General features: G+C 43.1%; 1 pseudogene; it reads left to right on the forward strand.

Annotated features, from left to right (window-relative positions):
• The window catches only part of LOC112250116, a 148,939-nt pseudogene that overhangs the window by 48,994 nt on the left and 77,546 nt on the right, over positions 1-22,399 (forward strand).

The following is a 22,399-nucleotide window of genomic DNA, read 5'->3' on the forward strand; positions in this document are numbered from 1 at the left end:
TAACACAACTGTTGTGGTCTTCTGTTGCATTTATCGTGTCTTTTGACAGTTTATGTACTTTTGTACTCTGAAGTTGTACTATTTATTTATGGAGTTTATGCAAGGGCTTTTTGTATATTGTTTGTATATAAGTTTCTTATCTTTTCTCCTCATAGGCTTTGCATGTCTTCGTATCCCATTGTCTCTAACACATTCTATTCCCCTGCAGTGCATTCTGGAGGGAAACAATGCTTTGATCCATGAACTCTGTAATAATGTATTTTTCTCTAACAAAAGTCTTCGGGCATCAGGGTTTACTCTGCTCTCCCTAATGTCAAAAGGCATGTCATTATGAGCTTTATATAGGGGTCCACAGTAGCGAACTAACGTGTGTGTGTGTGTGTGTGTGTGTGTGTGTGTGTGTGTGTGTGTGTGTGTGTGTGTGTGTGTGTGTGTGTGTGTGTGTGTGTGTGTGTCTGTGTGTGTGTGTGTGTGTGGCAGTCGAGCAGGATTTCAGTAAAAGGATCAGACACTAAAGCAGAGAATTATTTCATGCTAGCGTGGCGCTCAAAGCCCAACACAATTACTCCTGTACATCCGTGGTGCCATGTTTCATCCCATGAATTATCACCATTGTGACATGCATTAAAAGTGACTCATTTCTAATGAAAAAGAGAAATTGTTGAATTTCATTCCAGTTCCTACCAACGTCTATGACTGCTCATGAGTCTCAATCTATATAACATAGCAAAGGATGACTGACAGTTTTGTGCTTTATGTTTGGTTTATATATGTGGGGGAGGCTTTTTGCGGTTTACTATGTCCTTCCCTCTCCCAATAGAGTTTGTATCACTGTTGAGTTAGAGTTCTTGAGATTGAGGTAACACCGACCAGAGTACCACCACACAATGATTAGAATGAAATGAATACAATCTAGTCCTCAAAAGAAAATTACAGCTACAGTGCCTTCAGAAAGTCACACAATACCCCATAATGTCAAAGTGGAATATTTTTTTTTCTTTCGAAATTTGTATAAATTAATTTAAAATGAAAAGCTGAAATGTCTTGTCAATAAGTATTCAATCTCTTTGTTATGGCAAGCCTAAATAAGTTCAGGAGTAAAAATGTGCTTATTAACAAGTCACATAATAGGTTCATGGACTTTGTACCAATAATAGTGTTTAACATGATTTTTGAACGACTTCTTCATCTCTGTACCCCACATATTCAATTATCTGAATGTCCCTTTGAGCATGGTGAAGTTATTACTTACACGTTGGATTGTGTATCAATAGACCCAGTCACTACAAAGATACAGGCGTTGCTGAAGAAGAAGGAAACCGCTCAGAGATTTCACCATGAGGCCAGTGGTGACTTTAACACCGTTACAGAGTTTAATGGCTGTGATAGGAGTAAATGGAGGATGGATCAACAACATTGTAGTTACTCCACAATACTAACCTAAATTAGATAGTGAAAAGAAGAAAGCCTGTACAGAATAAAAAATATTCCAAAACATGCATCCTGTTTGCAATAAGGCACAAAAGTAACCTGCAAAAATGTGGCAAAGTAATTAACTTTGTGTTCTGAATCCAAAGCGTTATGTTTGGGGCCAATCCAACACAACACATCACTGAGTACCACTCTTTAATATGATCAAGCACGGAGGTGGCTGCATCATGTTATGGGTTTGACATTGGCCAAGACTAGGAAGTTTTTTAGGATAAAAGAAATGGAACAGAGCTAAGCACAGGCAAAATCCTAGAGAATCCTGGTTCAGTCTGCTTTCCACCAGACACTGGGAGACAAATTCACCTTTCAGCAGGACAATAACCTAAAACACAAGGTCAAATGTACACTGGAGTTGCTTCCAAGACGACATTGAATGTTACTGAGTGGCCTAGTTACAGTTTTGACTTAAATCGGCTTACAAATCTAGACTTGAACATGGCTGTCTAGCAATGATCAACAACCGACTTGACAGAGCTTGAATAATAAATAAAAAAATAATGTACAAATATTCTACAATTCAGGTGTGCAAAACTCTTAAAGACTTACCCAGAAAGACTCACAGCTGTAATCACTGCCAAAATTGATTCTAACATGTATTGACCCAGGTGTCATGCCCTGACCTTAGAGAGCCTTTTTATGTCTCTATTTGTGTTATTTGGGTGGGCATTCTATGTTCTGTTTTCTATGTTTTTGTATTTCTATGTTTTGGCTGGGTATGGTTCTCAATCAGGGACAGCTATCTATCGTTGTCTCTGATTGGGAATCACACTTAGGCAGCCTTTATCCTTTTTCTCCAGCAATGGTCCCCAGTCCAGGGCCCGCAACGAGGGTCCCCAGTCCGAGGGTCCCCAGCGAAGATAACCATCCAGCCAGGACGGGTTGCGCAGGCTCTACGCTCGAGACCTCCAGTGCGCCTCCACGGCCCAGTGATGGCCTCCAGTCCGGAGCCTCCATCGACCGTCTCCAGTCTGGGGCCTCCAGCGACGGTCTCCAGTCCGGAGCCTCCAGCGACGGTCCCCAGTCCAGGGCCCGAAACGAGGGTCCCCAGTCCGGGGCCCGCAGCGAGGGTACCCTGACCTTAGAGAGCCTTTTTATGTCTCTATTTGCTTTGGTCAAGGTGTGATTTGGGTGGGCATTCCATGTTCTGTTTTCTATGTTTTTGTATTTCTATGTTTTGGCCAGGTATGGTTCACAATCAGGGACAGCTGTCTATCGTTGTCTCTGATTGCGAATTATACTTAGGCAGCCGTTTTCCCTTTTGTCTTTGTGGGAAGTTGTCTTTGTTAGGGGTACTGTAGCCCTTGTAAGCTTCACGGTCGTTTTTGTTATTTCTTGTTTTGTTGACGACATTTTAACAAATAAAATAAAATGGAAGCACACCACTCTGTGCTTTGGTCTTCCTTGAAAGATGGCCATGACTCCAGGATTTTGAATACTTATGTAAATGAGATTTTTCTGTATGTATACTTTGTCATTATGGGGTATACTGTGTAGATGGGTGAGAAAAAAATCTATGTAATCCATTTTGAATTCAGGCTGTAACACAACAAAATGTGGAATAAATCAAGGGCTACATGTATGAATACTTTTCTGAAGGCACTGTATACATTCACTTGTTCGACAATCAGCAAAAAAGTAGCATCTTAATTGTTGCCAAATTTTGTAAGTACTTCCTGACAACGTCCACCTCTGATGGTGACAGATTTACAGGAGACAGTAAAACCTATAAACCTGCATAAAAATCTCAGATGAACTTTTCTCTTCAGAAATCTCCACGTGTTGATTGACTATTGCCCCGGTGCCGAGGGCTGCCTCCTTGCCTTCCCCAGCCGAGCAAAGTGAAAGGAATAGCACCAATTACTGCAGCTGCCTCTTCACTGAGTTGTGTCCTATCACGGGTAATAGACTATTATGATGATAAATGAACCCATCTCGACAGCGCTTGCCTGAGTACACACTTCAGCACTTTCTCCCAGTGAGGAACGGAGCCATTACCACTCGTCTTCAGATTGACAAGGCCGACAGAGCAGCCTGCGCAGAGAGAACCAGCGCACAGGAGAATATGCATGAGTGGTTGCCAGTGATAGTTTTACCCATATGAATGTATTTATTTACTATGTGTGTTTGGCTTCCTTTGTTGTACGAGGTAGTCCTTTCTGGGGACCTATAGACTAGAGACTGAGAGAGTGCCACTTATAGGATGCTATCGGAGCTCTGAATAGACACTGTGCTCCTCTGTCCCACTTGAAAGTAGAGAGGAGGATATTTAGCCACTCCAAGCCTGTCCCAGACTGCAGCTCCAGACTGCATGCTGTAGTTAACACTGTGATCGGGCCTCTATTCCCTCCACACTGCAGGGGGAGAGGCTGCAGGGCACACACAGCCTTATTCCCAGGCTATGCCACTTATGTAAATGTCCAATGAAGTGCAACAAGGAAGCCTCCAAAGTTTCCTCCTCATTCAGCGGATACTGGAGTAGATCATCTTCTGTTGATACAAATATAGCTTTTTTTAGCTTTGATAGAGCTCTATTAAAAAGATATTGGTTGCTTAGAAACAACTTAGTCCTGTGTGGCTCAGTTGGTAGAGCATGGCGCTTGCCACGCCAGGGTTGTGGGTTTTATTCACAGGACAGAAATGTATGCACTCACTACTGTAAGTCGCCCTGGATAAGAGGGTCTGCTAAATGACAAAAATGTAATTGTCAGATGCTGTGTGTTTTCTTATACCAAAAACATGGTGGAAATGTCTCCATAAAGCGCACCAACACAAACACATGGTTACAGATGGACAAACAAGCAGGGAAATTCTTGCAGCTTTTGAGGCAGCATTAGCCTTTGTCCCAGATGTGTTCACTTTGGACCGTCTCATTCGGGCCAGTAAAAGTGTTTCCCAGATGTGAGTGTTTCCAAACCCTAGTTTTGGACCCCCACCATCACCCACTATGCACAAACTAAACAGGACCCCATTTTGTAGGCAGTCAGAGGCTCTGAGCAGAGCCCCCTCTTTGTAGCTGTCCTGTGAGTGGCCGGTGGGAAAACACACATTGATGCTTCCTGGATATTAAAGTCAACAGAGCTAGGGCCCAGGGCTCGTAATAGGGGAGCAGATTTGAGGATCCCGGTGTCATGGTGAGACTTGTTTTAAGAACTCAGTAGATGGATCGAAGGTCTGTTGTTTATTTTCTGAAATGTGGGCGCTGATCACCCCCTGCTTGCTCTCTCTACCACTCTCTATCTCTCTGTCTCTCTGGGCATATTTGTTGTGGGATGGCTAGCCACTCTGGCTTTCTGTCTCTGTCCTAACACGGCCTCCCCTGTGATCTATAAAAGTGGATCCTAATTCCAGAGTCCTCTCTTCACAGGCCTCTCTTTATTTGTTCTATAACTCAATGTGTCCTCATGTAGAAAAACACACGTTTTTATGATTGTTCAGAATCAGCCATGGTGCTCCAGTAGGATTGTGAGATATACAATTTGATCCTGGACAAAGAGATCCTACTGCGACGTAGATGGTTTATTGATGTGAGTGTCCTGATAGGAGTGCTTTTGATGCTACTAACAAGAGGATTAGATCTGTCTCATTAGTGGTGTGTCTGACGCTTGTTGTTGCTCCTTAACAAAAGGTTAGATTTTCCCTGCTCCTCCCACCAACAATGCACTTCACCTTCATAGACCAGCCCCTTTGTTCCACAAAGGTTGAGGTGTTCTCAGTGTGAACTGGATTTCTGTGAGTTAAGAGGTTGTCATGACATTATATTAGGACCTGCAGTCTGTACATGACTCACTTTAGCCCTTGTTTATCTCGCTTCCTGTGTACAAACAAATAATGCTGTATTTCAACGCTTCTCTGCATTCATTTTGCCAGTGAACCATGGTTGGTTACAACGGGAACATTTTTATTAATCTATGTTGGTTGTCTGCACAGCTGTGCATGAGTCATATCACAATAATACATGCATAGACATCAATGATGCCAAAACACATGATGCCAAAACACACATTAAAAGAGCTCTGGCTCTGGTGCATGTGGCTCACTGCTGTTGCTGGTCTCCTAACCAGGGGATGATGGTGCTGGTAAGGCCCTGAGTTTTCCCTGACCACATGATCTGACCTGGACAAACTGTTATGGACAGAGCTACAGTCTAGGTAGGTCACATGCTCGGACCTCGACAAACTGTTACAGACTAGGCAGGTCACATGATCTGACCTGGACAAACTGTTACAGACTAAGCAGGTCACATGATCTGACCTGGACAAACTGTTACAGACTAAGCAGGTCACATGATCTGACCTGGACAAACTGTTACAGACTAGGCAGGTAACATGATCTGACCTGGACAAACTGTTACAGACTAGGTAGGTCACATGATCTGACCTGGACAAACTGTTACAGACTAGGCAGGTCACATGATCTGACTTGGACAAACTGTTACAGACTAGGCAGACTAGTGATTTGCCCTCCAGGTCTTAGTCAAAGGTTCTCCATGGTCGGAAAACAACAGGGCCTTTTCATTGAACACATCAGCACCCCCAGAGCTCCCTGTTATAGCCTCAGCAGGGGGCCAGGAGATAGAGTGGCTCAATAGCACCAAGATGAGAGGGCCCCTTTCTAGCAGGAAAAACACAACACACATGTCTGCTTTGTTTGGGGAGCTGGAGCAGCCAGAGGAGAACATAGGAAACATAGAGAGAGAACAAAGACAGATAGACAAATCCAAAGGAGGCGGGGGAGGATAGGCTGTCCTAGATCTGAGAATGTGTGCTCAACTGTACCAGACAGACATTTTGGGAATCCAGTCATCATTCGAACAATCACACACTCCAAGTTGTGGCAAATAGACATCCTAATCTTCAGGAGCCCAGTGCCTGTAAAACTGTGTCCATCTTTAAGGATCTTTGTTTTAAAACTGTTTGTAATGCATCTGGCGAGTACAGCCTCTTCAGTATTACTCCCAGGCATGGAAGTGTGCCACTATAAAACCTGTCCCTTAATGCTCATTACACACCGCTCGTAATGTCACCGAAGAGGTGTGGAGATTTGTTGGTGGTGTTGGGTCATTTCATACTCCACTGGGATTTAAAGGGGACTCTTGATCATTTTCAACTTTATATCCCGGTTTACTAATACAATAACTCCTATAACCCTCACTATACATGTACTGCATGCCTAATGTCAGTCCTTGTCTTTACATGCTGTTACATTGTTAAAGTTCCTTTGATGGTGGTAACCCATTTTCTTCTATGCAGCGCAAGTTAGCATACTGTAATGTACAATGTGACAGGTTACTTAAAATGTTGCCTTGTGTTTGTTTACACATCTCTGCCTATGGAGGAAGTCTCATATGATATGAGTTTCATATGACGCAGGAGAGAAAGACCAGGATATCAGGGTTAACTCTGCTCCTAATGTCATCATAGGGGTAAGTGTATGTAGCCTCATAAGCATGGACATACAACTACACTGAACAAAAATATAAATGCAACATACAAGAATTTCAAAGATTTTACTTAGTTACAGTTCATATAAGGAAATAAGTCAATTGAAATGAATTCATCAGGCGCTAATCTATGGATTTCACATGATTAGGAATACAGATATATGCGTCTGTTGGTCACAGATACCTTTAAAAAAGGTAGGGGAGTGGATCAGAAAACCAGTCACTATCTGGTGTGACCACCATTTGTTTCAAGTAGCACGGCACATCTCCTTCGCATAGAGTTGATCAGGCTGCTTATTGTGGTCCCACTCCTCTTCAATGGCTGTGCGAAGTTTCTGGATATTGACGGGAACTGGAACGTGCGGTCGTAAATGTCGATCCATAGCATCCCAAACATGCTCAATGGGTGAAATGTCTGGTGAGTATGCAGGCTACGGAAGAACTGGGACATTTTCAGATTCCAAGGCAGATCCTTGGAACATGGGGCATTATCATGCTGAAACACAGGGTGATGGCAGAGGATGAATGGCACGACAATGGGCCTCAGGATCTCGTCACGGTATCTCTGGGCATTCAAATTGCCATCGATAAAATGCAATTGTGTTCATTTGTATTCACCGCCACCATGGGGCACTCTGTTCACAACGTTGACATCAGCAGACCACTCGCCCATACAACGCTATACATGCTGTCTGACATCTGCCCAGTACAGTTGAAACCGGAAATGATCCGTGAAGAGCACACTTCTCCAGCGTGCCATTGGCCATCGGAGGTAAGCATTTGCCCACTGAAGATGGTTACGACGCCGAACAGCCGTCAGGTCAAGACCCTTGTGAGGACAACGAGCATGCAGATGAGCTTCCCTGAGACGGTTTCTGACAGTTTGTGCAAAAAGTATTTGGTTGTGCAAACTCACAGTTTCATCAGCTGTCTGGGTGGCTGGTCTCAGATGATCCTGCAGGTGAAGAAGCTGGATGTGGAGTCCTGGGCTGGCGTGGATACATGTGGTCTGCAGTTGGACGTTAATTCTCGTAAATTCTCTAAAACAATGTTGGAGCTGGCTTATGGTAGAGAAATTATCATTAAATTATCTGGCAACAGGTCTGGTGGACAATCCTGTTGTCAGCAAGCCAACTGCTTGAGACATCTGTGGCATTGTTTTCAGACAATGAGAAACAAGCTTCTTTGGCCTTAATGCCAAGTGAAATGTCTGGAAGAAACCTGGCACCATCCCTACAGTGAAGCATGGTGGTGGCAGCATCATGCTGTGGGGATGTTTTTCAGTGGCAGGGCCTGGGAGACTGGTCAGGATCGAACAAAAGATAAACAGAGCAAAGTACAGAGAGATCCTTGATGAAAACCTGCTCCAGAGCACTCAGGACCTCAGACTTGGGCGAAGTTTGACCTTCCAAAAAGACAACAAGCCTAAGCACACAGCCAAGACAACACAGGAGTGGCTTCGGGACATGTCTCTGAATGTCCTTGAGTGGCCCAGCAGGAGCCTGGACTTGAACCTGATCTAACGTCTCTGAAGAGACCTGAAAATAGCTGTGTAGCAATGCTTCCAATCCAACCTGACAGAGCTTGAGAGGATGTTTAGAGAAGAATTGGAGAAAGTCCCCAAATTCTGGTTTCAAATCAAATCCAATTGTATTTGTCACATGCGCCAAATACAACAGGTGTAGACCTTACAAGTGAAATGCTTACTTACAAGCCCTTAACCACCAACAATGTAGTTTTAAGAAAATACCCCCCCCCCCAAAAAAGCGAGAGATAAGAATAACAAATAATTAAAGAGCAGCAGTAAATAACAATAATGGGGCTATATAGGGGCTACTTGTACAGACTCAATGTGTCAATGTGCGGGGGCACCAGTGTCAAGGTAATTGATTTAAATATGTACATGCATGTAGGGTTATTGAAGTGGCTATGCATAGATAATAACAGAGAGTAGTAGCAGCAGGGGGGTGCAAATAGTCTGGGGAGCCATTTGATTAGCTGTTCAGTAGTCTTATGTCTTGGGGGTAGAAGCTGTTTAGAAACCTCTTGGACCTAGACTTGATGCTCCAGTACCACTGCCGTGCAGTAGCAGAGAGAAGTCTATGACTAGGGTGGCTGGAGTCTTTGACAATTTTTAGGGCCTTCCTCTGACACCGCCTGGTATAGAGCTCCTGGATGGCAGGAAGCTTGGCCCCAGTGATGTACTGAGCTGTGCGCACTACCCTCTGCGGATGTGTTGTTACCTACCCTTACCATCTGGGGGGCGGCCAGTCAGGAAGTCTAGGATCAAGTTGCAGAGGGAGGTGTTAAGGTGTTAAGTCCCAGGGTCCTTAGCTTAGTGATGCGCTTTGAGGGCACTATGGTGTTGAACGCTGAGCTGTAGTCAATGAATAGCATTCTCACATAGGTATTCCTTTTGGCCAGGTGGGAAAGGGCAGTGTGGAGTGCAATAGAGATTGCATCATCTGTGGATCTGTTGGTGCGTGGGGGATATTGCAGTGGGTCTAGGGTTTCTGGGATAATGGTGTTGATGTGAGCCATGACCAGCCTTTCAAAGCATTTCATGGCTACAGATGTGAGTGCTATGGGTCGGTAGTCATTTAGGCAGGTTACCTTAGTGTTCTAGGGCACAGGGACTATGGTGGTCTGCTTGAAACACGTTGGTATTACAGACTCAGACAGGGAGACGTTGAAAATGAAACCAAGCCATGAGCAATGTGTGCCAAGCTTGTAGCGTCATACCCAAGAAGACTCAAGACTGTCATCGCTGCCAAAGGTGCTTCAACAAAGTACTGAGTAAAGGGTCTGAGTACTTATGTATATGTGACATTTTAGTTCATTTATGAAATAGCAAACATTTTTAAAAAACTGTTTTTGTTTTGTCATTATGGGTATTGTGTATAGCTTGATGGGGGAATTTAAAAAAAAATCTATTTTAGAATAAGGCTGTAATGTAACTAAATGTGGAAAAGTCAAGGGATATGAATACTTTCCAAAGGCACTGTACATTAGGTTAGCTGCCAATAAGAACTCATTCATAGAGCAAGTGCTAAAATAGAGAATGTTGGTCCAAGTAATGTTCAACCTGATTGGCCCAGACTGATCATGACCCCCTGCAGTTCTAAAGATACTTTTATCTTTTGTTGAAGTTATGTCTGGTTTCATGAAATAAATGTTTGGCACAAAGCTATGTGTTGTGAATTGTGTTTGTGTGTGTATGTGTTCAGTGTGTGTGTACACATCTCTGTGTCTGTATGTGCTCCTAGGTATTAGACAGCATCTGTCTGTCATTAGCTGATCCTCCAAAAATGAGCTCAGCTTAGTAGTGCTGCATTGTTTTGTGTCCCATATGCAGTTGTCTTACACATTCCTGCTGGTCCCCATGGCAGAGCTCTATCCTTTTCACACAGGGTAACTTAAATGAAGAGGTTACGCAGAGAAGGCTAGGGGAGAATAGTGCGAGACAAAATGTATGTTTGGATATCTACAGAGTTGTTTACCGAAATCGATACAAGCTTGAGAATAAGGCAAGAATGAGTTCTTCGAAGTGAGGATTCTTCATCAAATTAAGCATGGAGGATGTTTCTCAAAGTAGACTTTAATGCTTTTTACAAGCGCTCTGTTGACAAAGCTGTATCATCAAACATGACAGCAATGGATGCATGTATATTTTTTATAATATAACCGTATAACAAACACTGTTCATTAACATGAACATATAGTGGTCCCCAGAGAGCTTTGCATCTAGTCAGTTGGTCTAGCTCCATACTATACCATGCCTCTGCATTAGTTTGTGCAGCGCTCAGAAGATACACTACATGTATGTGGACATCTGCTCATCGAACATCTCATTCCAAAATCATGGGCATTAATATGGAGTGGGTCCCCCATTTGTTGCTATAACAGCCTCCACTCTACTGGGAAGGCTTTCCACTAGATGTTGGAACATTGTTGCAGGGACTTGCTTCCATTCAGCCACGAGCATTAGTGAGGTCTTTGCACTGATGTTGGGAGGTTAGGCCTGGCTCACAGTTGGCATTCCAATTCATCCCAAAGGTGTTCAATGGGGTTGAGGTCAGGGTTCTGTGCAGGCAAGTCAAGTTCTTCTACACCAATCTTGACAAACCATTTCTCTATGGACTTCAGCTTGTGCACGGGGGCATGGTCATGCTGAAACAGGAAAGGGCCTTCCCAAACTGGTGCCACAAAGTTGGAATCACAGAATCGTCTAGAATGTCATTGTACGTTAAGATTTCTCTTCACTGGAACTAAGGGGTCTAGCATTGGGGCAGGTAGCATTCTCCTGGCATCCTCCAAACCTGATGGTGAAGCTTGATTCATCACCCCAGAGAATGCGTTTCTACTGCTCCGGAGTGCAATGGTGACGAGCTTTACACCACTCCAGCAGACGCTTGGCATTGCACATGGTGACCTTAGGCTTTTGTGCGGCTGCTCGGCCATGGAAACAGTTCTTGTGCTGACGTTGCTTCCAGTGGCAGTTTGGAACTCGGTAGTGAGTGTTACAGAGCATTTTTATCACTCGGCTGTCCCGTTCTGTGAGCCTACCACTTCACGGCTAAGTCTTCGTTGCTGATAGATGTTTCTAACTCATAATAACAGCACTTACGGTTGACCGGGGCAGCTCTAGCAGGGCCGAAATTTGACAAACTGACTTGTTGGAAAGGTGGCATTCTATGACGGTGCCACGTTGAAAGTCACTGAGCTCTTCAGTAAGGCCATTCTCCTGCCAATGATTGTCTATGGAGATTGCATGGCTGTGTGCTCGATTTTATACACCTGTCAGCAACGGGTGTGGCTGAAATAACCAAATCCACTAATTTGAAGGGGTGTCCACATACACTATATATACAGTGCCTTGCGAAAGTATTCGGCCCCCTTGAACTTTGCGACCTTTTGCCACATTTCAGGCTTCAATCATAAAGATATAAAACTATTTTTTTGTGAAGAATCAACAACAAGTGGGACACAATCATGAAGTGGAACGACATTTATTGGATATTTCAAACTTTTTTAACAAATCAAAACTGAAAAATTGGGCGTGCAAAATTATTCAGCCCCCTTAAGTTAATACTTTGTAGTGCCACCTTTTGCTGCGATTACAGCTGTAAGTCGCTTGGGGTATGTCTCTATCAGTTTTGCACATCGAGAGACTGAAATGTTTTCCCATTCCTCCTTGCAAAACAGCTCGAGCTCAGTGAGGTTGGATGGAGAGCATTTGTGAACAGCAGTTTTCAGTTCTTTCCACAGATTCTCGATTGGATTCAGGTCTGGACTTTGACTTGGCCATTCTAACACCTGGATATGTTTATTTTTGAACCATTCCATTGTAGATTTTGCTTTATGTTTTGGATCATTGTCTTGTTGGAAGACAAATCTCCGTCCCAGTCTCAGGTCTTTTGCAGACTCCATCAGGTTTTCTTCCAGAATGGTCCTGTATTTGGCTCCATCCATCTTCCCATCAATTTTAACCATCTTCCCTGTCCCTGCTGAAGAAAAGCAGGCCCAAACCATGATGCTGCCACCACCATGTTTGACAGTGGGGATGGTGTGTTCAGGGTGATGAGCTGTGTTGCTTTTACGCCAAACATAACGTTTTGCATTGTTGCCAAAAAGTTCAATTTTGGTTTCATCTGACCAGAGCACCTTCTTCCACATGTTTGGTGTGTCTCCCAGGTGGCTTGTGGCAAACTTTAAACAACACTTTTTATGGATATCTTTAAGAAATGGCTTTCTTCTTGCCACTCTTCCATAAAGGCCAGATTTGTGCAATATACGACTGATTGTTGTCCTATGGACAGAGTCTCCCACCTCAGCTGTAGATCTCTGCAGTTCATCCAGAGTGATCATGGGTGATCATTTATTCATATATTGCAGAGAGGAGAGCACTTGTCCTATGTGATATGGGGGAGGAGCCTGGATGTATGACAGATCATTATTGATAGTTAAACACTGCTTTGCATGTAGACTCCATTTATTCAGTGCAAATAAAGTGGATGTTGCCCATAAATTGTAATTTCCCAACAGCCACTGGAATAGTAAATAAACAGGCTGGATGAATAACATCTGATAATCCTCCCTGATGATTCCCACCAGTGTGTTTAAAGACTTTACCCTTAAAGTTTACCTGGCAATGCTTCCATTAGCTGTACTCTATCAGCAGACTCTCTCTCTCTCTCTCTCTCTCTCTCTCTCCCTCACACAGACAGATTTCTCTATTTCCTTCGAGCTCACACCTACACATAAATTACTATGCTTACACTGACAATAACTCACACACTTATTGAGTCGATGGACAATCTGGACAAAGACAAGTTTCATATTAGGAAATGTCACTCTTTATACAATTTAGCTATTCATGGTGTCTCAGAATAAAGTATTATTCATATGTGACACCCATGCTTCATTTATGGCCAATATTGACAGCCAGAGCCAAGACTTAGCATTCTGGCATGTGGATACAAAATACATGCACCAACATGGATGCTGTCTCTCAAACGGGGGGTGGAAAAAGAGAGAAAACTGACACGTATCATTTATTTTTTAAACCTGTAACTCTGGGTCTTTTTGTATCTGTCTGTTCTTGTAAGTTTATAAAATAATTGCATACTGGTATTTTCTACAATGGACAGTACCTATACACCCTTCTTGTGTGTGTTCAATAAAAAACACTTCAGCAACAAGACCAACATTTTCATCTCTTGCAGAGCAGCGGGATAAAAATGATTGACAGTCGATTCAGTCTGCCAGTGTACCCTTTTTTAGGAGAGCACAAAAATGATTGTGCTCTACCCTGACCACTTTGAGAATCAGGAGACAGGCTTGCCTGTCAGCATGAGGGACTTCATGATGGCTCTAACTAATGTGAGCAGCGTCCTCATCAGAGCCTCACACTGCAATGAGCGGGTCGCCATCTACAGGTAACCATACACACTGCACCCTCCTCTGTTCTGTTCCACACTGATCTGATCCTGCATCTGCTCTTTGGCACAAGAAGCCAAAATCTGCTGGGGTTTTCTGTGGTTGATGTCATCTGTATGTTAAAGAGGGCATCGTTATGAGGTCTGGCATGATATATTGGAGAGATGCTTGGCATTATTAGATGTTTGTTTTTGTGTTCTGTGGTCATGTTTTACAGCAGTTGATTTAGTGTGAACTGGATTATTTTTATGTTGCCATAAACCACCACTTTTCTAATAATGCTCTTGTGCTGTTGGTGTGTCTATCCTGTCCTGACCAGACTCCATTCTGTCAGTCTGGAGGTGGCCAGTAAGTTGTCCAGAAGATGACCAATGCCGTGTAGATGTGTCACTGTGTCACGCCCTGACCGTAGAGGTCTTTTAATTCTCTATGTTTGGTTGGTCAGGGTGTGACTCGGGTGGGAAACTCTATGTTCTGTGTTTCTATGTTTTGGCCGGGTATGGTTCTCAATCAGGGACAGCTGTCTATCGTTGTCTCTGATTGGGAATCATACTTAGGCAGCCTTTTTTCCTTTTGTATTTGTGGGTAGTTGTCTTTGTTAGTGGCATTATAGCCAAAGTAAGCTTCACGTTCGTTTTTGTTGTTTCTTGTTTTGTTGGCGACATTTATATTAAAGAAAAATGTACGCTCACCACACTGCACCTTGGTCCGGTCATTTCCAAAAGTGGTTGTGTGAGAGTGGCTCTGCTGGTGTGTCGTTGTCACTTCCGCTAGTTGTAAAGTGTGTGTGGTTTGTCAGTTTGGATGTGTGTGTGCATGCTTACGCGAGTGTGTCCGTAGGTGACTTGTAAATGTAAAGAGAAGCTGGTGTACAGGTACAAATACAAAGAAGTTTTTGCTATTGCAGCAATCTGTACTCTCGGTTAAAAACGGTCTTTTCTATTAAAAAAGCGATGGGTATTGATTTCGGCATGTGGCGTTTTGTGCTGACTCAAGCAAATGTGTGTGTGCGGGGGAGGGAGAGGGGAAATGAAATAGAATGCACGGTTATCATCAAGTCTTTATAGGCAATGGAAAGGGAGGGAGCGCTAGATGTGACCTCAATGAATAACAGCGGTGGCATTCTGTGAAGTGTGCAGGGCTCCCGGCTCAGTACTAATCCTTTCTCCCTCAGCAAAACCATTAAACGCCAAGAGAACTAAGAAAATGCTGCTTGAGGTTTCATATCCCCAAATCCAACAGCATAACCTTTCTAGAAAGGGTAAAGCGGAGGTAAATCCTCATAGTATTCGTATTGATGATTGTTTTATACTCTCTTCACCCAATGCCCAGGGGTCTAATATCTATCTATTTATACAGTATAGTATGTGTTGGTTTTTAAGTCCTTCATGCTTTTCTCTTGTGCTTTGTCTCTGTTCTTATCCTTTGAGAAAAACATCCTGGCTGTTCTATGCTCACCATTGTGCTCTTCCTGTATGTAGACATTGCTTCAACTAAACAAGTCTTCCTGTATGTAGGCATTGCTTTAACTAAACACGTCTTCCTGTATGTAGACATTGCTTCAACTAAACAAGTCTTCCTGTATGTAGGTATTGCTTTAACTAAACAAGACTTCCTGTATGTAGGTATTGCTTTAACTAAACAAGACTTCCTGTATGTAGGTATTGCTTTAACTAAACAAGTCTTCCTGTATGTAGGTATTGCTTTAACTAAACAAGTCTTCCTGTATGTAGGCATTGCTTCAACTAAACAAGTCTTCCTGTATGTAGGTATTGCTTTAACTAAACAAGACTTCCTGTATGTAGGTATTGCTTTAACTAAACAAGACTTCCTGTATGTAGGTATTGCTTTAACTAAACAAGTCTTCCTGTATGTAGGTATTGCTTTAACTAAACAAGTCTTCCTGTATGTAGGTATTGCTTCAACTAAACAAGTCTTCCTGTATGTAGGTATTGCTTTAACTAAACAAGTCTTCCTGTATGTAGGTATTGCTTTAACTAAACAAGTCTTCCTGTATGTAGGTATTGCTTTAACTAAACAAGTCTTCCTGTATGTAGGTATTGCTTCAACTAAACAAGTCTTCCTGTATGTAGGTATTGCTTTAACTAAACAAGTCTTCCTGTATGTAGGTATTGCTTTAACTAAACAAGTCTTCCTGTATGTAGGTATTGCTTTAACTAAACACGTCTTCCTGTATGTAGGCATTGCTTTAACTAAACACGTCTTCCTGTATGTAGACATTGCTTCAACTAAACAAGTCTTCCTGTATGTAGGTATTGCTTTAACTAAACAAGTCTTCCTGTATGTAGGTATTGCTTTAACTAAACACGTCTTCCTGTATGTAGGCATTGCTTTAACTAAACACGTCTTCCTGTATGTAGGTATTGCTTTAACTAAACACGTCTTCCTGTATGTAGGCATTGCTTTAACTAAACACGTCTTCCTGTATGTAGACATTGCTTTAACTAAACAAGTCTTCCTGTATGTAGGCATTGCTTTAACTAAACAAGTCTTCCTGTATGTAGGTATTGCTTTAACTAAACACGTCTTCCTGTATGTAGGCATTGCTTTAACTAAACAAGTCTTCCTGTATGTAGGTATTGCTTTAACTAAACACGTCTTCCTGTATGTAGGCATTGCTTTAACTAAACAAGTCTTCCTGTATGTAGGCATTGCTTTAACTAAACAAGACTTCCTGTATGTAGGCATTGCTTTAACTAAACAAGTCTTCCTGTATGTAGGCATTGCTTTAACTAAACAAGACTTCCTGTATGTAGGCATTGCTTTAACTAAACAAGTCTTCCTGTATGTAGGCATTGCTTTAACTAAACAAGACTTCCTGTATGTAGGCATTGCTTTAACTAAACAAGTCTTCCTGTATGTAGGCATTGCTTTAACTAAACAAGACTTCCTGTATGTAGGTATTGCTTTAACTAAACACGTCTTCCTGTATGTAGGCATTGCTTTAACTAAACAAGTCTTCCTGTATGTAGGCATTGCTTTAACTAAACAAGACTTCCTGTATGTAGGCATTGCTTTAACTAAACAAGTCTTCCTGTATGTAGGCATTGCTTTAACTAAACAAGACTTCCTGTATGTAGGCATTGCTTTAACTAAACAAGACTTCCTGTATGTAGGTATTGCTTTAACTAAACAAGACTTCCTGTATGTAGGCATTGCTTTAACTAAACAAGACTTCCTGTATGTAGGTATTGCTTTAACTAAACACGTCTTCCTGTATGTAGGTATTGCTTTAACTAAACAAGTCTTCCTGTATGTAGGTATTGCTTTAACTAAACAAGTCTTCCTGTATGTAGGTATTGCTTTAACTAAACACGTCTTCCTGTATGTAGGTATTGCTTTAACTAAACAAGTCTTCCTGTATGTAGGTATTGCTTTAACTAAACAAGTCTTCCTGTATGTAGACATTGCTTTAACTAAACACGTCTTCCTGTATGTAGGCATTGCTTTAACTAAACAAGACTTCCTGTATGTAGACATTGCTTTAACTAAACACGTCTTCCTGTATGTAGGTATTGCTTTAACTAAACAAGACTTCCTGTATGTAGGTATTGCTTTAACTAAACAAGTCTTCCTGTATGTAGGCATTGCTTTAACTTGACAAGTCTTTAGTTAATTTTTGTGAGTATTTTCACCTTCTCCATTGGCCCTTCTCTTTCTTCCTCTCTGCAGAGGTATAACAGGGTAACACTTCTTGTTAACAACAAAGTCAGTATAGAGGGAAAGTGCAGAGCGAGACGAAACACAGGGCATGTTTGTTATCGTTGTCATTCTCTGTCTTGTTGTTTTTAGCCTTATGAGAGCATTTTTGGAGCGATGCCTGACAGTGTGTTGTGTCTTATCTGTGTCCACGAGAGCATTGAACAACACAGTATGAACGGAGAGTTGACAAAAGGACAGAGAAAGGCATTTATTTTCAATGCTATTGTGACGTTTGTGCATGCCCCGTTCTCCTACTTGAAATTCAAACTAATGTTTTGCTTTTGGATTTGTGTGTGTACCTACTCAGATAAAAACAGTCTTTTTTTACCTCAAGTTGCTTACCCCAATTAATGCTATTTATTTAAAATTCACTGAAGATGTGTTTAAATTAGTTGGGTTGAAGATCTGAATGTAGCATTTAAAATTCAAATGTAGTCTTACTATTCCTGATGCATTTCTAATCTGACAGAACGATGTTACAATTTTCTCTCCAACTGCAGAAAGCACTTAGTTCAGCAACATTGATGCATTAATTACATCTTTGAAGGACTAATTATAAACCCTAAACAACTTATGAGGCGAGACAATTAAACTCCATTTCACTGGCAATTTTTTTTCATTTATTTATTTTGTTTTTCCCCTGTAGCTTGGAGACAGTTGATTTGTTTTTACATTGTTGGCTTTTTATTGATCTACAAATTGGTATCTTTAAACTGTCAAGATTCTGTACTCGTATTTTCATAGTCTAATAATGATATGCCTTGGTGAGTGTTTGTGTTGCAGATGTGTTCGTCTGGGCATCGCAGGGTTAATAGCAGTGTTTTCAAAGGAGTTTGTGAACCCTGCGACTGCCATGGCCATGCCACAATGTGATGACATCACTGGACAATGCTTAAATCAAATAAAATTTTATTTGTCACATACACATGGTTAGCAGATGTTAATGCGAGTGTAGCGAAATGCTTGTGCTTCTAGTTCCGACAATGCAGTAATAACGAGCAAGTAATCTAACTAACAATTCCAAAAAAACTACTGTCTTATACACAGTGTAAGGGGATAAAGAATATGTACATAAGGATATATGAATGAGTGATGGTACAGAGCAGCATAGGCAAGATACAGTAGATGATATCGAGTACAGTATATACATATGAGATAAGTATGTAAACCAAGTGGCATAGTTAAAGTGGCTAGTGATACATGTATTACATAAGGATGCAGTCGATGATATAGAGTACAGTATCAACGTATGCATATGAGATGAACAATGTAGGGTAAGTAACATTATATAAGGTAGCATTGTTTAAAGTGGCTAGTGATATATTTACATCATTTCCCATCAATTCCCATGATTAAAGTGGCTGGAGTAGAGTCAGTGTCATTGACAGTGTGTTGGCAGTAGCCACTCAATGTTAGTGGTGGCTGTTTAACAGTCTGATGGCCTTGAGATAGAAGCTGTTTTTCAGTCTCTCGGTCCCAGCTTTGATGCACCTGTACTGACCTCGCCTTCTGGATGACAGCGGGGTGAACAGGCAGTGGCTCGGGTGGTTGATGTCCTTGATGATCTTTATGGCCTTCCTGTAGCATCGGGTGGTGTAGGTGTCCTGGAGGGCAGGTAGTTTGCCCCCGGTGATGCGTTGTGCAGACCTCACTACCCTCTGGAGAGCCTTACGGTTGAGGGCGGTGCAGTTGCCATACCAGGCGGTGATACAGCCCGCCAGGATGCTCTCGATTGTGCATCTGTAGAAGTTTGTGAGTGCTTTTGGTGACAAGCCGAATTTCTTCAGCCTCCTGAGGTTGAAGAGGCGCTGCTGCGCCTTCCTCACGATGCTGTCTGTGTGAGTGGACCAATTCAGTTTGTCTGTGATGTGTATGCCGAGGAACTTAAAACTTGCTACCCTGTCCACTACTGTTCCATCGATGTGGATGGGGGTGTTCCCTCTGCTGTTTCCTGAAGTCCACAATCATCTCCTTAGTTTTGTTGACGTTGAGTGTGAGGTTATTTTCCTGACACCACACTCCGAGGGCCCTCACCTCCTCCCTGTAGGCCGTCTCGTCGTTGTTGGTAATCAAGCCTACCACTGTTGTGTCGTCCGCAAACTTGATGATTGAGTTGGAGGCGTGCATGGCCACGCAGTCGTGGGTGAACAGGGAGTACAGGAGAGGGCTCAGAACGCACCCTTGTGGGGCCCCAGTGTTGAGGATCAGCGGGGAGGAGATGTTGTTGCCTACCCTCACCACCTGGGGGCGGCCCGTCAGGAAGTCCAGTACCCAGTTGCACAGGGCGGGGTCGAGACCCAGGGTCGAGACCCAGGGTCTCGAGCTTGATGACGAGCTTGGAGGGTACTATGGTGTTGAATGCCGAGCTGTAGTCGATGAACAGCATTCTCACATAGGTATTCCTCTTGTCCAGATGGGTTAGGGCAGTGTGCAGTGTGGTTGAGATTGCATCGTCTGTGGACCTATTTGGGCGGTAAGCAAATTGGAGTGGGTCAAGGGTGTCAGGTAGGGTGGAGGTGATATGGTCCTTGACTAGTCTCTCAAAGCACTTCATGATGACGGATGTGAGTGCTACGGGGCGGTAGTCGTTTAGCTCAGTTACCTTAGCTTTCTTGGGAACAGGAACAATGGTGGCCCTCTTGAAGCATGTGGGAACAGCAGACTGGTATAGGGATTGATTGAATATGTCCGTAAACACACCGGCCAGCTGGTCTGCGCATGCTCTGAGGGCGCGGCTGGGGATGCCGTCTGGGCCTGCAGCCTTGCGAGGGTTAACACGTTTAAATGTCTTACTCACTTCGGCTGCAGTGAAGGAGAGACCGCATGTTTCCGTTGCAGGCCGTGTCAGTGGCACTGTATTGTCCTCAAAGCGGGCAAAAAGTTATTTAGTCTGCCTGGGAGCAAGACATCCTGGTCCGTGACTGGGCTGGGTTTCTTCCTGTAGTCCGTGATTGACTGTAGACCCTGCCACATGCCTCTTGTGTCTGAGCCGTTGAATTGAGATTCTACTTTGTCTCTGTACTGGCGCTTAGCTTGTTTGATAGCCTTGCGGAGGGAATAGCTGCACTGTTTGTATTCAGTCATGTTACCAGACACCTTGCCCTGATTAAAAGCAGTGGTTCGTGCCTTCAGTTTCACACGAATGCTGCCATCAATCCACGGTTTCTGGTTAGGGAATGTTTTAATCGTTGCTATGGGAACGACATCTTCAACGCACGTTCTAATGAACTCGCACACCGTATCAGCGTATTCGTCAATGTTGTTGTCTGACGCAATACGAAACATCTCCCAGTCCACGTGATGGAAGCAGTCTTGGAGTGTGGAGTCAGCTTGGTCGGACCAGCGTTGGACAGACCTCAGCGTGGGAGCTTCTTGTTTTAGTTTCTGTCTGTAGGCAGGGATCAACAAAATGGAGTCGTGGTCAGCTTTTCCGAAAGGGGGCGGGGCAGGGCCTTATATGCGTCGCGGAAGTTAGAGTAACAATGATCCAGGGTCTTTCCACCCCTGGTTGCGCAATCGATATGCTGATAAAATTTAGGGAGTCTTGTTTTCAGATTAGCCTTGTTAAAATCCCCAGCTACAATGAATGCAGCCTCCGGATAAATCGTTTCCAGTTTGCAGAGAGTTAAATAAAGTTCGTTCAGAGCCATCGATGTGTCTGCTTGGGGGATATATACGGCTGTGATTATAATCGAAGAGAATTCTCTTGGTAGATAATGCGGTCTACATTTGATTGTGAGGAATTCTAAATCAGGTGAACAGAAGGATTTGAGTTCCTGTATGTTTCTTTCATCACACCATGTCACGTTGGCCATAAGGCATACGCCCCCGCCCGTCTTCTTACCAGAAAGATGTTTGTTTCTGTCGGCGCGATGCGTGGAGAAACCCGCTGGCTGCACCGCTTCGGATTGCGTCTCTCCAGTTAGCCATGTTTCCGTGAAGCAGAGAACGTTACAGTCTCTGATGTCCCTCTGGAATGCTACCCTTGCTCGGATTTCATCAACCTTGTTGTCAAGAGACTGGACATTGGCAAGAAGAATGCTAGGGAGTGGTGCACGATGTGCCCGTCTCCGGAGTCTGACCAGAAGACCGCTTCGTTTCCCTCTTTTTCTGAGTCGTTTTTTTTTTTGGTCGCTGCATGTGATCCACTCAGTTACACTGGTTGTAAGGCAGAACACAGGATCCGCATCGCGAAAAACATATTCTTGGTCGTACTGATGGTGAGTTGACGCTGATCTTATATTCAGTAGTTCTTCTCGGCTGTATGTAATGAAACCTAAGATGACCTGGGGTACTAGTGTAAGAAATAACACGTAAAAAAACAAAAACTGCATAGTTTCCTAGGAACGCGAGCGAGGCGGCCATCTCTGTCGGCGCCGGAAGTACAAGTAAGTAGGGGTGGGGGGGGAGAGAAGATGTTGAGAGTCCACATGAACACTAAATCTGACCTTCTACACTGTATTTTCACATTTCAATTGGCTAGAATAATCCTCTTATAACAGATATTTTTTTCTGATTTTATATTGACTATCTAACACACAGGTACTAGTTCCTGTCAGTCACAGGGGTTTGAGATCTCAGAACTGCATTCCACTGAGTGACTTAAACATGTTCCTTCCTCCCTCTACCAGTGGACACAACACCTGATATCACCACTTGGAAATGTATAATAATGATATTTTCTTACGTGTAATGCTCCAAGTGTTGTTAATCTCACCCTTGGTAACTGTACTATTACCACTGTTAAATCCAAATAGCATTGATTTTAATGAGGATATCAGAACTCAGGATAAAACCCAGATGCAG

This window comes from Oncorhynchus tshawytscha, linkage group LG05, assembly GCF_018296145.1.
Source record: "Oncorhynchus tshawytscha isolate Ot180627B linkage group LG05, Otsh_v2.0, whole genome shotgun sequence".
Lineage (NCBI taxonomy): Eukaryota > Metazoa > Chordata > Actinopteri > Salmoniformes > Salmonidae > Oncorhynchus > Oncorhynchus tshawytscha.